The sequence below is a fragment of the Saccopteryx leptura genome, chromosome 2 (assembly GCF_036850995.1).
Source record: "Saccopteryx leptura isolate mSacLep1 chromosome 2, mSacLep1_pri_phased_curated, whole genome shotgun sequence".
Taxonomy (NCBI): Eukaryota; Metazoa; Chordata; class Mammalia; order Chiroptera; family Emballonuridae; genus Saccopteryx; species Saccopteryx leptura.
In genome coordinates this window covers 102,756,997-102,773,593 of record NC_089504.1, presented here as the reverse complement: position 1 = coordinate 102,773,593, position 16,597 = coordinate 102,756,997, and the positions used below count along the sequence as shown (strand labels likewise).

At 34.8% G+C, this 16,597-nt stretch overlaps 1 non-coding gene and 1 pseudogene across 1 annotated transcript; one reads left to right on the top strand and one right to left on the bottom strand.

Moving 5' to 3' along the window:
* Nucleotides 1-939: 939 nt before the first annotated feature.
* Nucleotides 940-1,359, bottom strand: LOC136393075 (ubiquitin-conjugating enzyme E2 C pseudogene; annotated as a pseudogene).
* Nucleotides 1,360-11,339: 9,980 nt separating this feature from the next.
* Nucleotides 11,340-11,415, top strand: TRNAD-GUC (transfer RNA aspartic acid (anticodon GUC)). Its single transcript has one exon. It is a non-coding gene; the product is annotated as a tRNA-Asp (tRNA).
* Nucleotides 11,416-16,597: the final 5,182 nt, after the last annotated feature.

The window sequence follows — 16,597 nt, the reverse complement described above, 5'->3', positions numbered from 1 at the left end:
GGTAGATACGCTGTCCTCAAGTAGGTGAAGTATAACTCCCCATTTCCTAAATGTGGGCTGCACATAGCAACTTCCTTCTAAAATGTACAACTATTTCAAGCCAGGTTATCAATCAATATCAATAGTGATAAATCATGTTGATAGTACAGTTGTTCCTTGGTATACACTAGATTTGTTCCAGAAACCCAGCAGATATCAAATTCTACGGATGCTCAAGTCATATCAAATGGCATAGTATTTGCAAATAACCTCTGCAATCTTTTCATATACTATAATCATAAGATAACTTGTAATTATTAATACAATGTTAATGTTATGTAAATAGTTGTTATAATGTACTATTTAGAAAGCATTCACAAGAGGGAAAAAAATCTATATATAATCAGTACAGAGGCAGCCATTCTAGACCTAAATACATAATACACGTCCGCAACAAGGTAATCTTTTATCTCTAATACTTTCTATTTGTGATTGGTTGAATCTGCTGATATGTAGGGTGGACTCTGTGTCTTTTAATGTGATATGATGAAAATACATTTTATTTCTGTAGTCTTTCTACTAGAACTCATAACCCTAGTCTTAATTACAAAAAAAAAAATCAGGCATATCCAAGTTAAGGGACGCTCTAAAAATAACTGATCATTATTCCTTGAAACACAAAACAGGTTAAAAAGGAAAGACTGAGAAACTATCAAAGTCAAGAGAGCCTTCACCTTTGTTGTTGTTGTTGTTCTATTTATGTAGTATATTATCACAAGGGCTCAACCAAAGACTTAATTTAAAAACAGAAACAGTACAAATATAACACTACCTAAGCAGAAATCAAGGCAACAATAGATCACAGAAGGAAAAAATAAAAATACACCAAAAGAATAATAAATAAATAAATAAATAATTTTTTAAAAAGACAGTAAAAGGAGAAAAGTTGGATAGCTTGGGTCAGGGGTCTTGGCTGAAGACCTGCTGTGCATAGGTTTCTTACAGATACTTATTAAAGGCTGTGGGGTTTTCCAGAGCTCCATAGCACGTGTGCTTAATAGGCCGTGGATGTTGAGTTCTCTTAGTAGATTCTGAAAGGAGAGCAGGATGGTCCTGACATAATACAGGACAGACTACCTGCCCTTCAGGATGTCCAGATAGATGTTACCCTGAGTGTCCATGAAGAGGTAGTAGCAGAGCATGAGGAACTTTCCCATGGACTGTTGTAAAGGTAGCCACTGGGGAACACTAGGACAACTTATACTCCAGGTCTTCATACACTTTGTTCACTGCTCCATAGATGTTCACCATCCATATGAGAAGATCGTCTAATTCAGGGAAGACAGAACTTCCTTTGTTGCCAGACATCAGGAGGGTCATCAGCTTCTGCAGTAACCTCTACCACTCACTTATTGCCCACGAACCCCCGGCAGCACTCAGCTGGATTCAGCATCTTTAAAGATGGTGGCAATGCTGCCCAAGATTGGGTCAAGATTTCTGGGTGGCTGTCAGGGTGGTGCCTGCAGAGATACAGTCCAGAGGAGCCTAATGACTAAATGTATTATGGTAATCTTGATAGGCTCCTCAAATAGAAAAAGACTAAGGTCATCTGTGTAAAATATGGATTTTATAAATAATGTATCAATATTGGTACATTTATTTGTAATAAATATACAATAACAATATAAGATATAACAGAAAACAGTGCAGAGTATATGGCAACTCTGGGTATCATCTTCATAACTTTTCTGTAAATATGAAACTATTTAAAAAAAAAAAACGGGCCCTGGCCAGTTGGCTCAGTGGTAGAAGCATCGGCCCTGCATGTGGAAGTCCTGGGTTCGATTCCTGGTCAGGGGACATAGGAGAAGCACCCATTTGCTTCTCCAGTCTTCCCCCTCTCCTTTCTATCTCTCTCTTCCCCTCCCGCAGCCAAGGCTCCATTGGAGCAAAGTTGGCCCGGGCACTCAGAATGGCTCTCTGGCCTCCACCTCAGTCACTAGAATGGCTCCGGTTGCAATTAAGCAACACCTCAGAGAGGCCGAGCATCGCCCCCTGGTGGGCATGTCGGATGGATCCCAGTCGGGTGCTTGTAGGAGTCTGTCTCCCTGCTTCTTACTTCAGAAAAATATAAATAAATAACAACATTATTTAAAATCAATACTATATAACTGGTCTTAGAGGATGCATCTAGAATTCAGCAGTCAGAATCTGAACCCAGGCATCTGACCACATGATCCACTTTACTATCAGGTTAATATATAGTGATATATAGAAAAGAATATAGGTGATATATAAAAAGATTATAAAGAAAAACTCTTTATTGATATATAGAAAATAACAAAGTGAAATAGGATTAAGAAACAATGAGTTAACAAAGCTGAATAAACTTCTTTATCCAATCAAAGCATTTCCAGGCATCTTTAGTGGCCTAATGTAACTATGACCATACAAGAAAAGAATTGCATCCAACAATAGAATCATTTTTCCACCTGGACCTTTTGGTCTCCGAGTGCAAAATGAGACTTACATTCCATAAAAAATACACTTTAGGGAACAAGTGTCAGTTTCATACATCTTGCAGGAAAATAAAAGATTATTCAGAATTAAACCCTGATCATGTAGATATGTTTGTTTTAGTTTGTATATTTGTTTGTATTGTTCTTTTTTAAATAGAAAAGAAGAATATACTAAGACTAGAGTATCATGTATATGTTATCAGTCTCCATTTTATTAAAAAAAACTGAAAAGAAAAACAAAATGAAATATTACCTATTGTTCATAGTTGCTATATTTCTCTGTCCATTTAATTGGACTAATTTTAGAATGATGATGTGTGTTTTTCTATAATTAATCAGTTTGTCATTCTATTTTCCTTGGCACAAGTTTGTTCTTTCTCTTCCGATTGTATTGCAGTGATCACAGTCCAAATATGCTGTAAATTATGAAAGAGGGAAAGAAAGTCCTACATCTCTTCCACTTTTATATTTTAAAAGAACAAAATGATTGAGCCACTTCTGTGGCTAATGAAGCATTTGACGGAGCATTTATTCTCATTATTTTTTAGAACCATTCTCACCACTGATTCCTACTGCACCTCTCAACTGGGACAAGATAGAAAACAATGCATCTTGACTTCTCCTCTGAAAATATGAGATAAAATGGTCCATAAAGTACTATGAATGGACCATATAGATACTATGAATAAATACTAGGGTATAAGATTAACACGAGACATGGAGCTAAACTGGTTTCTAAATGATTAACAACCCAAAGCCTAAAATGACCTATTTTCATATAATTTAAAATTTTTATGCTTAACCTAATGAATAGTATGCAGGACTTAATTAAATGTGGACATTCTAATAACTGTCAAAATAATACATATTTTATTCTATAAAAGACAATAAACATAAAGCTCATTCAGTATGCAATCTTGAAGTCAAAAACTGAAATAGTTATTGCTATCCTCTCTAAATCTGAATGCGTACAATTATAAGTATGTAATTTTCACTTTATGAACTTTAAAAAGAAATCATATTGCTAAATAATAAATATGTATTTTTGAAACATATTTTATGGGATTCAACAATATTCTAGATTTCTTTTACGTCTTTATCCAATAATCTGAGTGCTATACTTTTAAAGCTATATTATTTAGCTCAACTTGTATTGACAATGATATTAAAGTGAGTGCTACGTATAATAATTGTTTTTAAAATTTAATATTTAAATAAATACAATATAGTATATCTATGATCATATTACATACATACTAAAACATGCTATTGGTCACCAGGTTAATTAGTACCAAAAATATACCAATTAAAACACATATACCATATGGAAAAAAAATAAGGCCTAATTTGTAATTAAAGAAAGAAATTAAAGAAAAAATTATGTAAGCACAATTTAAGTTAGATCATTAGTTTATTAACCTTAATTTTTATATTTATTTTTTTATTTTATTTATTTATTTTTTTTTTCATTTTTCTGAAGCTGGAAACAGGGAGAGACAGTCAGACAGACTCCCGCATGTGCCCGACCGGGATCCACCCGGCACGCCCACTAGGGGCGACGCTCTGCCCACCAGGGGGCGATGCTCTGCCCATCCTGGGTGTCGCCATGTTGCGACCAGAGCCACTCTAGCGCCTGAGGCAGAGGCCACAGAGCCATCCCCAGCGCCCGGGCCATCTTTGCTCCAATGGAGCCTTGGCTGCGGGAGGGGAAGAGTGAGACAGAGAGGAAAGCGCGGCGGAGGGGTGGAGAAGCAAATGCGCGCTTCTCCTGTGTGCCCTGGCCGGGAATCGAACCCGGGTCCTCCGCACGCTAGGCCAACGCTCTACCCCTGAGCCAACCGGCCAGGGCAATTTTTATATTTATTTTATATTTATTAATTTTAATAGTATTCTAAAATAATTCTTCTATTATGACTTTATTAAATAATAAAGCTAAAAACTGGTAATAAGAGTAATAATAGTACTAATGATGGTTCCTTAGTGAGTGTATTATGCCATAAAGATCATCATGTATACTTGGCATATATATAATGCTCAACTAATAATTATAAGTCATACGAGCTATACATGATTATCTCGATTGTACACATCAGAAGATATAGTACAAGAAATTTTCAATAAACTTCTCAAAATCTCATTATTACTAAACTGTGGTGCTAGTATTCAGGCACAAGTGCTTGAATCAAAGACTGTGCACTTTCATTTCCTATGTTGCTAATTTTTATTTAATTTTAAACAAAGTTAATTCTTATTTTGTAATTCTTTCTTAAAATTTAATTTGTAACTTGTAATATACTTTATGTATATTTTACCTTTTTATTCTACAAAAACTCTATTAAATAGTATTATTTTTATATCATCTTATAAGTAAAGATACTAAATATGTGCAAGTTCACAAAACTGAAGCCCATAGCTGCATCCCTCTCCTATCTAACATCAATACCGGGCCTTTTCACTGATACCTCCCCTTCTTAAGATTAAAATAAAAGATACATATTTTCTGCATTAATATATTCAAAACACTTTAGCATGGTTGTATTTATTGTATGCTACTTGGAAAAAGTGATATGGTTTTAAAATATTTTTAGCATTCTATCAATTTAGTAGTTAGGTGTTTTACATCTCCAGGTAGCATGGATGAGTATGTAGTTATCTAAACACTGTTGATTACTTTTAATGTTTAAAATATAAAAAGTGTTTAATTCCTTTAATTATATCATGGATGAAGTATCTATTTTGAAGCTTTCATTAATATTTTGCAATCACTTTACAAGGAAAAGATGTACATTTCCAAAGTGATTGTTTCAATGAATATTTATTTATTCTAAAGTGTTGAAATACGGTAAGAATGGTAAAAACAAAACAAAACACTACAGCTATGGTTTTATTAATAAAACATTTAATATTTATTTGTCATGTGTTATTTGTCAGTGCCTACACTGATCAATTCATTTATTTATCTTATCCTCATAATGAGACTATGAGATATTTGCCAACAAATATAAAAACTGAGATCTAAAGATTTGAAATGGGAGGAATAACAAGAAAAATATAGAAGTAAATAAAAATATAAGTAGAAAAATATTATATGCCTGCTTATTGCCTCTTAGCATCATAGAAATAGATACTAAAACTCAGAAAAATAAACTGTCAGATTAGTGAGTTTAAGCATCATTCATTGGTAAACAAGAAACAGGAGACTCCTTCACATGGTGGTGGATGAAAAGGTCACAAGAGCCACAAGAGCTAGAAAATTCTGATGAGCAAGCACTTAAAAAGCTTCTCCTTAAATCATGCCTCTTTGTGCCATTGGACAAACCAAGTCACAATCATGATAGTTATTGTCCCATGGATAAGTACATAGTATGGGAAAAGACTGTTGAGTGTATGGAAATAAAAAAGTAAATCATTATGACAATTTTGCAAACAATATGAAGCTAGAATTGATTTTTTTTATCTCAAACTTGCATTCTATTTACCACAAGGCCTCTATCTGCAAAACAGAAAAGTAACAACTGCTACTTCTCAGAATTTAAATGAAATCTAATGATCCATCTAGATTATTGACATTTCATACTGTCTGGTAAACACCCCTCTTTTCTCTCACTATATCATTTTCTAAAATACCTCCAAAACTCCTGCTGGGGTAAGTATTATTTGTCTTTCCATTGCTCCTTCTTCTACTTCTTTGACACTTGTGCAATTTACTTTTAACATAAAGTATATGTGGTAACAGTATGTATTTTAACTCAAAATACATGAGTTCAAATCCTGACTATGGAAATTTTGGCAAGTAACTGCATCACCTCACTCTGCACTTTGATTCCCTTATCTACAAAATCAAAAGTATCAAATGCCAACCTGATATGGATAAAGTGAATCAATTAACATAATGCATATAAGTAAAATACTTCAGCATTTGCTTGATAGTTTGTGTTCAATAAGTGACTCTCAAGATTTTTATTTGCCTTCTGCTATGTTCATGTACGAATATTCCTAGTTCTTTGAAGACTTTACATCAGTTGACATTGTGAATGACTCATCTAACACCACTGAGACCTGAACTTTATATTTCCAAGAAACTTTTTTTCCAGTCTACTTTGGTAACTAATCTTCTTAGCTGTGTGTTGAACTCTGTGATTTCCACAATTTTTTCTTATCTGGAATCATAATTTCATACATTCCACTTTTATTAGTCCTCAGTGACTTCAGCCCCTGTTCTACAACTTCATTGGGGCCTTTAGCCTTTGATTCCTTCTTTTCCTTCTCTAGGCACCAGCAGCCTCCTGACTTTCCTTACCTCCCTTTCCTTACCGCTTTAGTCTGCTGGGTTAAGTTGTTCTTTGCAAACACCTTTCACTTGATTTTCTGACATTATATCTCAGATACACTGGGATTTTAAATTCTCTAAAGTTGGTCTTTACTTTCTGGCTCCAAGTCTTCCACATCTTTATTGGGCTCAAGCTTCAACTTTTATGACCTCTTTCCATCCACATTCACCTTAATTTACTCCTCAAATCCTCTGGTGGCAGCTTGAACACCATGCTTCAGGTAAGCTTCCATATGTTATCATTGTATATTTTAACCCTCCTAGAACTCATCAAAAGTATGCTTAACTAAATCATCAAAACTCTGCTTACTTACTTATCAAACTTACTTATTGGTTTTGGGGGGGAGGTTGCTCCAATAAACTGCTTGAGTGCAGGGACCACATCTGACTTGCATGTCTTATTAAACAGTAATCTGCTTTATAAATATTACTATTGTTGATGTTCAGATGACAGTACAGACATGAATACTCTTTCAGCTCTTTTTCATCTCACCGTCTCCAAACTATTTTCCATTTTCTATGAAAAACAAAACTCCTTTTCTTAGAAATTATGAGTTTTAAGGCTAATAATATAAACCGGGTTTTGCTAGGTCACTGTATCCAAGTCATCTGTTTTGTATTGGTTAATATTATTTCATGCAGATGACAGGAAATGCAATTCAAACTGGCTTAAACAACAACACAAAAGATTTTATTGCCTCATGTAACTGAAATGTTCAGCTGTTAAGTTTTCAGGTGCTGTTTCATCCAGGGCTCAATTGCTGTAACAGGACTTATTTTCTCTACATGTCTTGGCTCTAAATACACTACATTTTCTTTGTTCTCAGCGCCCCCAGCCTTTTAGGTTTAAGTCCAACTGGGATGAGTCTCTGCCTCTTATACAGTGGCCACAGACAGTACCGCATTGTATCTCAATGGGTTTTGTTTAAGTACTTACCACTTAGTCAACACTATGTGCAAGAAAATGTTCTATTTCATTTGGTCAGACTGATGTCTAGCACCTGACTGTCCTAACATTAGGGGTGAAATCCTATGTGAAGCATCTGTGTAGACACTTTCTCAAAACAAAGAATATGTGCAAACACACACACAGTTGTACACAAAGGTTCAGGGTAAATCAAATAGCTAGAAAGGCATTGCTGAAATCATATATAATCATACTCACACCCACTCACTACTCTTATCATTTTGGTCACATAAACAAGAAAAAAATATTCAACGAAAATCCATAAGATTTTTCTCTCTAATTGAAGGACATTTTATCATCTTTATTAGACATGTTCTTTTTTCTCCAAAGATTTTAAAATAAAACCCAAACCATGAAGCTGTTAATACTGTGCTTATCTTACATTCACATGTGTATGTCAAAGTTCATTCTATGTTTCAGATTATCCCTTAATTGAAATGTGTTTCATATTCAAATTTTCTCACATCCAAAATTGTCAGAGCTAAATATTAATCTTATGTTCCATGAAAAATTAAGTATTCATTTTTATAATAAAACAGTATTCTATAAGGAACCTGCTGTTGAGACTATACGAGGAAAGTCTATCTCCTTGAAATAAAATAGTTGTTGAGTCTACAAGATAAAAAGAGGGCATGGCAGGAAATTGGGGGAACATTGTACACACTCAGAATAATGTGACAGGAATTCAGCCTGAAAGGTCAATTCTTACTGTAATTGAAAACATAAGGCAACTGGAAGCAGTGAAAACCTGTGGTTGAAGGATTCACAGAGACGTAGTGCGGGCAGGATTTGAGTTGTCCTAATTCTGCCACTTACCCTCTGACTTTGATAAGTTATTGACATTCTCCAGGCTTTTGTTTTCTTACCTATAAAATGGGCAGAATAAGAACTACCTCTCCAGTAGTTATAACAAATGTATACAGCACAATAATATTAAAGTCATTTATTATTCCACTTTAACAATAGAGTATTAATTTCTAAAATAGAGGGGGAAGAAAGGATGATCATAAAAAGCTAAAACAAAGGCATTTCAACATTAAGAGTACACTGTAGAACTGAAATTTATTCTTTTATGCATTCTTTCTCTAAATCTTAGATTTTAAAACTCAAATCCTGACTCATTTTTATGAATGCCATTCTCCCTACTTAATTTTATGGATGCCATTCTCCCTATTTAATTCTGCCAATATGTTCCTTTTTATTTTTCTAAATTGAAATCTTTTTTCTAAATTAAAATGCCAACAGGATTTACTCTAGGAACATCGATAACTTTCCCTGGAGTTGTGGAAGAATACCAGGGTTACTCAAATATTTATCTAATATTTTCAGTGTTCCAGTTTTCAAATCATGTCTAAATGTGTTGACTGGCAAAAGATGAAATAAATGCAACAATAAACTGTATCTGATCACCCCAGCAGCATAAAAGAGAATGTCAGCTTTCATTTCTCAATATTTATTATAAACTATTTTATGAATTATTAATATCTTTCTCTCACTTTCTTTAAGAGAATTTTGAGCACATTCACCTTGTCAATTATTTCTGGGTTAAAATATCAGTAAAGATTTATTTATTGAGGGTATAATTCTCTAAGCTTTTTGAAAAATCAGTTGGATACAAAATTCATGTTGTACATTTTCTGGTAAATATACAGATTAATTGCGAGGTCAAAAGGTTTTATCAGTGATAAGTGAGCATTATGATTATTAAAGTACTGAAAAAACTGATTAAACAACTTATGCCCTTTATATAAGGACATCTCATTTTCTCTTTTGGAATAGAGTTTCTTTGCCTAATAGACACAAAAATTGAGAGGGCATCCTGTTTTTATATTTCCAACTTTCTCACACTAAGGATGTATTTTTACGTATGTGGTTATTAAAACTGCACATATATTTAACTTGGTTTTTGACTTTACAATTCAATAGTTTAGGTAATAACTGAAAATACATAATATAATATCATCTTAGGGTTTACATATAGAAAAATATAAGAAATTTTTGACGTTCAGAGAAACAATGCATTCCCACATTTACATAATTCCTGCATGTATTCTTATACAATGTTCTATGTTTCATTTATCCCAAAGCTTTTCATCTTCATAAGGAAATGAGGCTGAAAGTCCTCTGCATATTTTTCTCTCTACTTCCATTAATCCAAATATCCTGCCCTGTCCCATCAGACAATATTTTCTTATTTCAGTTTTAAATTATTCTTACTGGTTTTATGTATGAGATTTCTAAATCCTTTTAACATTGATTTTGATAAATGGTACCATTATAAATACACTGGTTTTACACATTTGGTAATTGATTCTTACAAATTTAGTTTGATAAGATAAATTAATTAATATTTGAAATAAAAACATAACTAACGATGTTATAGAAAGTTCTAAAAGCATGACCACAGTGAATCATGACATAGATAATACTGAAGTTGTTTCATAAGTTTCCAGTGAGAAAATATAATTAATACCATACAATTTTGAATCTCTTTTATAAAACTCCTTACTCCTTCAACTTATACTATTTAGCTTTTTGGTTGTTTGTTTTTGTCTCTACTATGGGACTAGAATCATACATAGCTTTTTTTCACTGTGGCACAGAAGTGTCTGACATATACTAGGTATTACTAAATATTAGTTGATTATTAAATAAATTTTTAAAATTTGAAAACAAAGAGAACTTGTAATTTATCACTCCATTCTCTATAAAACTTGTCATTTGGTGAAAAAAGTTCTTCCAAATACAGAGATTGGGTCATTTCACACTATTTATATATAAACGATTACTTAGTCCTTTAATCTATTTTTTAGAACAATTAACAGATCTTTTAAAATCTCCCTTTTTACTAGTCTTCATCCTCGGCAATATTCTTCCCTACATTTCTTTCCCTCTCTGTTTCTGCCATTCTGTTTCCTTGTATGATATTATCCTCCTGCATCTATGACTTAGAGAACTTCAGTTCATGATATAGCTTACATCATCACCAGCTCAAAACTGAATCCTTGGGCTAAAGAGAAAATGAGCTTGAAATGTTGGAATTTTAAAGAAGCCATTTACAGTGACTTTTTTCAAGCATATATGGCTAGGAAATACTATGTTTCATCCATATAAAATAAAGTGCTGTGCAAATATGGGGAACCAATGATCATGGTTGACATTGAAGTTTTAATATGTAGTTATGGCTACTGCATAGATTATGTGTATGAAGATCTGGTTCCTGATACATACATGCAACTAGGTAAGCAACAGATGAAGTAATTCAAAATTGATCATCTTTCATATCTTGGTTCATGGATTTTTATATGCGATAACTTAGCTACTCAGTTATCCCCTTATATAATTGTTTCGTTTCTGTTTTTTATTGCTCTACTTTTCATATTTTTACTTCACTTACTGTACTCTATCTTCTTTATTCTTTCCAGTTTCTTTAAATTTTATACTTTCTCCTTGAAAGTTTTTTCTATTTCATTAACTTATATTGAACCCTCCTTTGTTGGAATCTTATTACATTAATATTTAGTACATAAAAAACAATAAGTTGGCCCTGGCCGGTTGGCTCAGCGGTAGAGCGTCGGCCTGTCGTGCGGGGGACCAGGGTTCGATTCCCGGCCAGGGCACATAGGAGAAGCACCCATTTGCTTCTCCACCACCACCCCTCCTTCCTCTCTGTCTCTCTCTTCCCCTCCCGCAGCCAAGGCTCCATTGGAGCAAAGATGGCCCGGGCACTGGGGATGGCTCCTTGGCCTCTGCCCCAGGCACTAGAGTGGCTCTGGTCGCGACAGAGCGACGCCCGGAGGGGCAGAGCATCGCCCCTGGTGGGCAGAGCATCGCCCCTGGTGGGTGTGCCGGGTGGATCCCGGTCGGGCGCATGCGGGAGTCTGTCTGACTGTCTCTCCCCGTTTCTAGCTTCAGAAAAGAAAAAGAAAAAAAAAAAAAAACACACAATAACTTGACAAAGTAGCTTGAGTCACAAAATTAGGTGGTTAAGGGAATGTGTTTTCTAGTCATACAGAGCTTGCCATACAGCATTTCCATTTTCCTGTTGTGTGTTCCCAAGAGGATGTTACTTAACCTCTCTGAGCCCCAGTATTTTTAACAGAAAACTGATTATAGTAACTGTTTGTATCTTCTACCTTTGTTGGCAAAGGTTAAGATAATTTTGGTACATTGCCTGTTCACCACCACGTTATTAGTCAGGTATCTTGGGGCCAGGACATGGTTATGACCTAGCAACATGACTATGAAAAATCCACTTATCTTCTTTGATAATTAACACCATTAATTCTAAATTAGAGATTAAATTGTATATTTTCAGTCTGAATATTTTTAATTATTAAATTGTTTTTAAGATCAGTAAATTTCAAAAGAAAATAATTTAATTCCAACATTGTAATATTGGCACATTTATATAGTTTTTAATTACAATAATTTGTTGCTCGGGGTGTTGTTATGAACTGAATGTTTGTGTCCCCCAAAAAGTCCTATGTTGTAACCCTACCTCCCAATATGATGGTATCTGGCAATGAAGACTTTAGGAGGTAATTAGATCATGAGGAGGGAGCTCAAATGATGGGACAGTGCTCTTGTCAGAAGAGACAAGAGAGAGCTTGCCTCTTTTATCTCTGCTATATGAGGACATAGCCTTTTGTGAATCAGAAAGAAAGCCTTCTTCAGAATTTGACCACACGGGCACCCTGATCTTTAACTTCCTAGCCTCGTGAATCATGAGGAATAAATGTTTGTTGTTGATACCCAGTCTATGTAATATATTATAGCAGCCTGAATGGACTAAGACAAATGTTTTAGAGAGTAGAGCACAAGAAGGAAAAAAAAATGAGGTCTTTATATAAAGAGTTTTCACTTGCCATTGTCTCAAGCACAGTTGTGGAATAATTTATAGGTGCTTAGCAGAGTTATTAATCAGAAAACAATAAAGCAAACTCCAGGAATGTGCTTACCTCTGAGGATAACAGATTCATGAGATAACAAAGAAGCAAAATGATAGAGACAGCCCTGTCTTAGAACAAATAGCTCATGTTAGGTAGTCTGTCCTCAGGAATTCATTTTATTATCTCATTTCATAATTTACGTATATGTTATATATCTTTGCTTTTAAGTTTTAAATATTACATAAAATTCTAAAAAACCATAAATAGTTCTTAATAAAATATTTTCTAATTACTATGTGTATACAAAATCTATGAGGTATTTTTGTTTGAAAAAAAATACAAACCTTGATCTTAAGGAATATTTTGCTTTGAAAGACCCTATTTGCAAACACATGTTTAAAAAATTCTTTTAATTCATGTAAATAATATCACCACTAAAATCTATGACACCATCACTCCTTTTCCACTAAGTTTACATCTGCAACTGAATTTTCCAACTGCTCTCCACAGTGTATTTATTCCTGTCACTAAGTTTTACCCAAATTTTTGTTCACTTGCTCATCCCCAGGGACATAATTTTACTTTTTTTCTTTTTCATTTTAACACTCAGTAACACAGTCAAGAATTACCTGAGAGGCAAGGTAACCATGAACATCAGAAATATATATCTACATGTTATACATTGATTTTGTTTTAAATGTAAAACTTGGCACACACAAGCAAACAAAGAACAAAAGAGCATGCTTCTGGATTCAGTTCTGCATTGGTCTCTGAGGATGAACTTCCAGGTATAAGCTTATGGAAATTCTTTCTGGCTGGAAGTCATGTGCTTTCCCTCCTGCTGTTTAATTCCCTGTACTTGCTTATACATGGGGATCATTGTGGGGTTCTATTCACAGAAATTCATTGGAGCTATTAGGCTCTAACCATGATTTTTGAATATGTGAAATGTTGCAATTTTTTGCAATAAGCTACTTATATCAAAAATCTATAAAATAGGAGTATTTTAAAGATTTTAAATGACTCAATGTAATAGGAATTCTGAACCACAATAAACTGTGACAACTTGGTCAAATTTACCTCTTCCTTTTTATCTCAGTGACTTGCTTCTGCATTGAGTGTCTCTGAAGAACAGAAAGACACCAAATAAACAGATGTGAGAAAGTGTGAGTTTGGCCAGAATGAAGACGTATTGTAAGAAATATGGGCAAGTTGCCCAGCATTCTTCAAACACACCTGAATTCTGTTTTCTTTGCAATATGTAAAGTTCCCATGTCTAGTTGATTCCCTTATGATTTAAACTTAATTAAGTAGAGTATAAGAAATATTACAGTAGGTTGGATGGCTTTCCCTTTTTGTCTGTAAACTTGATGTGGTTAGAAACCATATTAGTCAGCTTTTCCTGAGTCATTTTGTATTAATAACCCCATAATTTCACTAGCTTAAAGAAACAAAGGTTTATGTTTGTTCCTATTGTATGTCAGTTGTGTCAGCTGAAGCTTTGCTCCACATGTGTTCATTCTGGAATCCAGACCAAAGAAGCAGCCACTATCCAAGACATGTTATTCTCATGGCACAGAGAGAAGAATAATGGTAGAAAACTAAACAGGGGTCTTAAATCTCTTCTTGGCAATGGTATCACTTTTGCTTAACTTCAATAACATGGCCAACCTTGATGTTACTTATCAGGAAATGGTATCTTTCTACTTAGAAGTACAGTGCAGTCATATGACAGTGAATAATGATTGTATTCCTCTTAGAGGGAGTGCATCAGACAATTAGAAAGAACAGCACAATCTACCACAGAACTTAGTCTGACATTCACTACTACATGCACCTAGGACGGTTTTGGAAATTTAGTAGTACTTTATTCATTCAATGGTTAGATATTCATTTACTAATTTGTTAGTATGTACCTGAAATGCACTGGGTGCCTGGGATTCTGTAGCAAACAAACAACACTTTCTAGAATCACAGAGTTCATATTTTAATGATAGGGAAAAGACAATAAACAATGTAAGTTAAATGTACAGCAGTTAGGTGGTGATAATTGTTTTTAACTTTTTATTTATTGACTTTTTTAGAAAGAGAAAAAGGGAGAGGGACCGAGAGAGAAAGAGATAAGTATCTATTTTCTGTTTCACTCATTCATGCCATCATTGATTGATTCTTGTACATGCCCTGACTGAGATCAAACTGCAACCTTGGTGTGTCATGATGACTCTCTAACCAACTGAGGTACCCTGCCAAGGACTGGTGGCAATTCTATGAGAAAAGTTGGAGTAAAAAACTCTAGTTTTAAATAGAGTGATCAGAAAGGTCTCGCTGGGAACGTTATAAAAAGACCAAACAAAATGAGAGACAATAATGTAGAGATCTGGTAGCAAGAGTTATACAGGGAGAGACACAGGTGAAAAGTCCCAGAATGCCAATATGCCAAGTGATTTTGAAGAATAGCAAGGAGACTTGAGTAGATAGAGCTGATAAGATACAGGAGATATGATGAGAGATCAAAAAGATGTCAGTGCATCAACATTTGTAGAGAATGTGGGCTGTTTCACATATTCAGCTTTATTTATGAGTAGGAAATCATTGGAGAGCTTTGATGAGGGACATGATCTAACTTACATTTTAAGGGATGGCTCTGGCTGCAATGGGTGGGAGAAGGACTAGTTATGAGCCTATAGTAAACTAGATGAGGGATGACATTGATTTACACAATGAGGAACAGTGTTGGTGGTCAGAAATGGTTGGGTGCTGGACAAGGGAAATATAGGAAAATCAGCAGGCAGCCTTAAGAGCTCCATTAACATTAGATACTATATATACAGTTAGCATGTTTCTTTTCCCCCACTTGTGTGGATATAGGAGATGAGAAGTCAGAGAGTTGGACTTACTGGATATCTGTTAGATGTTGAGATGTTGAATGTTGGCAAGTCAAAGTAAATGAAAATCAGTCAGCCTGGCCTGTGGTGCTGCAGAGGATGGAGTGTCAACCTACAATACTGAAGTCACTGGTTCAGGACCCTGGGCTTGCCCAGTCAAGGCATATGCGAGAAGCAGCAAGCAACCAATGAGCAACTAGAGTGAGACAACTATCAACTACGCGTTAGTGCTCTGTATTCCCCTCTCCCCTTTGTAAAATCAATAAATAAAGTCTTAAAGAAAAAAAGAAAAGAGAATCAATCAAAGTTGAATATTATAGTAGCTTTTTTAACTTTAAAGAGTGTCACAATGGCACAGTACACTTAGATACAGTCTCATATATACTCAAATTGTCGGCCTTCATCATTTACACATTCTTGTACAGGTATTGATTGACTTACAATCATTTGACTTTACAACCACAATCGCTAGCCACGTCTGCTCTGTGTCTGGCAGCACAAGTGTTGCCCAGCTGGGCGTATGACAGTGCAGACCAGCTTTCAGCAGCACTACCATCTCCGCGTGCACCATTTCAACTGTTATCCCAGACTCGGTACAGCAATTTGTGTTTTGTGTCTTGGATATTTTTCATCAAACCCCTAAAGACCTTTCTTTGGAGTGTGAAATGGAAGATGTCGAAGAGTTGCTAGACAAAGAATCCACAGAACTTACAAATGAAGAGCTAATCGAACTGGAAGAAGAAAGAGTGACGGAAGAAGAAAGAAGAGAAGCAGAGAAAGAAGAGGAGAAGCCAGAAAGAAAGTTCACCAGTAAGGGATTATCAGACGGTTTATCTTTACTGAATAAACTTCTTATACATTTCGAAGCAATGGACCCAAACATTGAACGATTTGCAAGGATTGAACGGATGGTGCACTATGTGTTTCGTCCGTATCGTGAAATTTATAAATAAAAAAGAAACATACAATTCAGACAAAGCTCATAATGTTTATGAAAAAACCAACTCTGGTAACCCCAACTGCTG